Below are 4,219 nucleotides of genomic sequence, written 5' to 3'. Positions count from 1 at the left end.
TCTTTCCCTTTAGATGCCAAATGTTACCAGCCCAAAGACTGTGTGGGAATTTCAAGAAGCATAGATGGAGTTGGTTTCTAGCGTGGGAAGGTTAGATGGTCTTTGTGGATAGCGGAAAGAGAAATGTGCCACGTCTCCCAGGTAAGACTGGTTTCTGCAGGCACTGCCCCACCCGGAGAGGGGGGTCCGTGCAGGGCACGGTGGGGAAGCGCAGCTTGGAGCTCCTGAGAGTTGAGAGCGTTCAGCAGAGATGGGCGGCTGTTCGGGCAGCAGGTGGAAAGTGGCCTGTGTATGTGGCCAGAGCTGCCGGTGGCTCAGGAACTGCCCCCACCTCCAGACATCCCAGCTGCTAGCGGGATAGCAGAGGTGTCCAGAGCTAAAACTGATGGGGAATTCTTGCCCGATGCGGGCATGTGTCTGTCTTGCCGTAGCCGGCCAGGCCTTCCCGCGTCAGGCTCGGCATCTGTGCTGCACACTGATCCCCACCCCGGATCAGGGCCAGCTCTCAGGTGATGCAGCCGAGGAGGGCTGCGGACGTTCAGATTTCTTGATCACCTGTTTGGGCACGCTTCTGATTTCCTCAGCATTTCATCCCTGTCCTCTGGGCAGTGCATGTCTGCTCCTGGCATCTGTCTCTCATTTTCCTTTGTGAGCACCATGGCGATGAATTCATTTAATTTTTTAGCTACGTTTACGACTTCTGTCAATAAATTCCCCTAATGTTTACCTCCCAAAGACTCCACCACTTGCTTCAGTGACCTCCTGCGCCTTGTGTACTCAGCATTTCCTTGTCATTTATCTTAACTTCTTAGAACATTCTCCTTTCATTGCCTGCCAGCGAGTTTGTCATCCTGCTCCTCCTCTCTGCTCTGTAATCCTCCCTGCAGCGTGCTTCTCACGTTTCTCTGCTCTGCCCTTGGATACCATCCTCCCTCTGCGCCCTTTTGCAGGCTTCTTTCCTCTGTCTTCCTCTCACGCTTAGCACTAGATGGCAGGCACGTGTCAGTTTGTCTTTCAGCGAGTGCCCCCTCCATCCTGCTCTCCTTCAGTTGTTTTCATTCATCTGAATCTTCCCAGTGCCTGTAGCCAAAAAGGTCTCCTTGGCTGTTTCCTCCATCACTTTCTCTTGGTCTCAGTCACCAGTGCAACCGCGAGGTCATTTCAGCCCACCTGCCTCAACTGCTACTTGACTCCGAGCTACTCGAGAAGAGGCATTGCTTCCCTTTCTAAGGCTCTCCTGTCTGAAGGACGTTGGACGTGGCCTTGTCAATAGGACCACCTTCAGGTCCTGGTGGATCTGAAGTTTCCACTCGTGCCATGCAGCAGCCGTGCTAGTTCTGATGCAGCTCCTCTCACACACCCTTCATTTTCATTTCACTAGTTACCACAGCGAAGCCGCAAAGGCACACTGCTTTGTCCTTAAGGAGGTCAGGCTGGGTCCAAATGAGGTCTGTCTGTGGACCTATGACAATCTGTCAGTCTATTAAAAGAAATACAAGTTACGCCTGTTTCTTCTTATGGCTTTGATGAAACCTGGGTTGGAGAGCAGGTTCTGGAGTGATTTTTTTAGGAGGCAGAGACCTCAGGGGCACAAGCAGCCCCGGGGGTTAGAAAGGACTTGTAGGAAAAGCTAACTTTCTGCAGTATGGAAAGACCCGTGGGAAAGCCTTTGCCTAGTCAGTAATAGAGAGTGAGGATGGGGTCGACAGTCTGTAGGCAGCTCTCAGGTCTCCATTTACGTATTGAATTTATGTAGCTGAGGAGACAGGCTATGTGGTATTTGTCTTGTATCCTAGCCTTAGCCTGGACCTGGCGCATGTGAGCAGAGTACCTGCTGCGTGAGTGAGCAGATGAATCGTTCAGTCTGTCCGTCCATCTCTCCCTCTCCCCATCAGGCAGCCAAATAAAGGAAAAGATTTAGTGAAGCAACTTCTCCCCGCGATCCACGGGGATGAACATTATAGCATGTTGAAGGACAGAAGCCAGCACAGAAGAATCCATGTAGTAGGATTATGTCCATACAAACGTCAAAAACAGGCAAAACTAAGCTGTAACATCTAAGGATGTGTACACAGAAAAGAAATGATTATTATTAAAGCCAGACTGTGGGTCTCCAGCAGGGAGGCTTAGATCAGGAAGGGACCACAGGGCGCCAGCGATTTTTCTGGTTCTTGACCTGCGTGTGGTTTACACGGCTGGTGTTGACTATATAGTTATTCAGCAAGCTATACATTTGTATTTCATGCACCTTTTAGTGCATGGTTTTCACAATAAAAATGTTCTGGTTTAAGCAAAAGGGATAAATTGCCGGGGAAACCAAAGCTGAGAGATGTTCAGTGACTCGCACACGGTCATGCCTGGTGAGTGGCAGAGCCAGGGTTTGAATCCAGGCAGTTGGCACTTAACATCCAGGCTGCTCTGTCTCCCCAAAAGGCATAATAAATGGTAAAGCTTCAGAAATGAGCCCAGCTCTGCCCGGGCCAGGTCATCGAGTCAGGCACTGGTGAGCAGACGGTCCCTGCGGGCAGGCTTTGTGCACCAGCCAGGCTGGAACCAAGAGAGAAACCCAGGCAGGGCCCTTCCTTGGGGGGCGTTGCAGCTTCAGCGACTGACAGAAGTCAACCCACGAGAAGACGCCTTCACCTGGAGTGGGGGTGGGGGGATGCTGCGAGGAGCAGCGCTGGTGGAGGCCGAGTGATGGAGTGAGTGGAGCAGTGGCGGCTGACGGGGATGGTCCTGAGGAGGGGTTTTGGCATCTGAAAAGTGGATCAGGTCATCCTGATGGGCAGACAGGGATGAGGCTGTGTTTGGCGGGCTTGGGAGGGCGGGGAGTGCAGATCCCTCCATGAGCTCCAAGGAGATTGCCGCTGGAGGGTCTGCACCGCTGGCACGAGCAGGATGGAGAGTCTGTAAGTGGCTGCTTGAGCTGCCCTCCAGGACCACTCAGCGCTGAGCCTGGAGTGAGGCAGAATTTATTTACAGGCACTGTCAGGCCGGTGAGTGGCTCTGGGCTCCCTGTGCCATCCTTGTTTCCATAGCAACATGTAGCTCTAGTGAAGAAAAAACAAAAAGAAGGAAACAGACTCTGCTTTAAAAAAAAAAAAGCTCCTTCCTGGCCCAGTGACAGTTATTTCCCAGGCCCCACCCCCCCAGGTCTGGTCACTCCCTGTCTGAATCCCCAAGGATTCCCTCCCCGGCAGTATCGTCCAGAGGATGTCATCTGAGACACAGCCATAATGCACAGGGTGGGGAGCTAGGGAATGAGCTGAGGAGGAGAGAGAAGTGGGTGGAGGGAAGGGAGGGGCCTTGTCCAGTGTGGACCAGGAGACCTTGGCACTGGTGCCAGCCTCATGCCCAACAAGCTGTGTGACCCCCAGCAAGTCACTTCACCTCCCTGGCTCTCAGGACACTTGTCTTTAAAATAAGGAGAGTGAACTATATCTTAAAGGTTCCTTCCCAGTGAGACAGAAAAAAAGCAGAAAAATATTTAACTTATAGCACAATTATAAAAAGGCATATTTTATAGGCATCTTTATACTTAAATGTCCATTAGGAAAGATTTTATTGGAAAAAGAGAGGGAAAGTGACACAACAGGGAGCACGTCTTTGTTTCAGACACTCCACAAGCCTTATGCCTGTTGTAGTGGAGCAGCAGTAATTCTGCACCAAACAACTGGCCTGGGAGGAGGTGCACACAGCACCTGAGCAGGTGAGGCCTGGGGGCTGCCGGGCAGCAGGATGGATAGAGACGCCAGCTGGTGAGGATGATGTCCAGCCATGTCCTGCTGCAGAGCCAGCGGTGAGTCAGGCCTGCAGTCTCCCTGCAGCTGGAAGCCTTCGAGACAAAGCAGACACGTCACCTGGATGAAGTGAAAAGCTGCCCAGGGCAGTGGGGCCACCCGCGCGGCCTTGCGGGGAGAGGAGGAGCCCTGGTAAGGCCATGTCTCCCGGTTCTACCTGGGAACTAGAATATTTCTCCTTTTTTGTTTTAGTTTTTCAAAAATAAAAAGGTACGTCTACCACTCTAGGGCCAAATTAATTAAGACAAGAGAGTGAATCACTCCCTGGAGCTCTTGAGTGTGTGCACACGTAGAAATCGGTGGTCGGGAGTTCTGGGACTGCCTGAGGTGATGTGTTTTCTTTCTTTCTTTTTTTTTTTTTTTTTTTTTTTTTTTTTTTTTTTTTTTTTTTTTTTTTTTTTTTTTTTTTTTTTTTTTTT

The 4,219-nt window shown here is 51.0% G+C and overlaps 1 protein-coding gene across 3 annotated transcripts in view; it reads left to right on the top strand.

Annotated features, from left to right (window-relative positions):
• Window positions 1-4,219, top strand: part of BTBD9 (BTB domain containing 9) — a 424,705-nt gene that overhangs the window by 409,856 nt on the left and 10,630 nt on the right. The window lies entirely within an intron of this gene.

The sequence above is a fragment of the Lipotes vexillifer genome, unplaced genomic scaffold (genome assembly GCF_000442215.2).
Source record: "Lipotes vexillifer unplaced genomic scaffold, Lipotes_vexillifer_v1.1 scaffold4, whole genome shotgun sequence".
Classification (NCBI taxonomy): Eukaryota; Metazoa; Chordata; class Mammalia; order Artiodactyla; family Lipotidae; genus Lipotes; species Lipotes vexillifer.
Note: the sequence above shows the minus strand (reverse complement) of the source record. Positions and strands in the feature narration are given on the sequence as shown.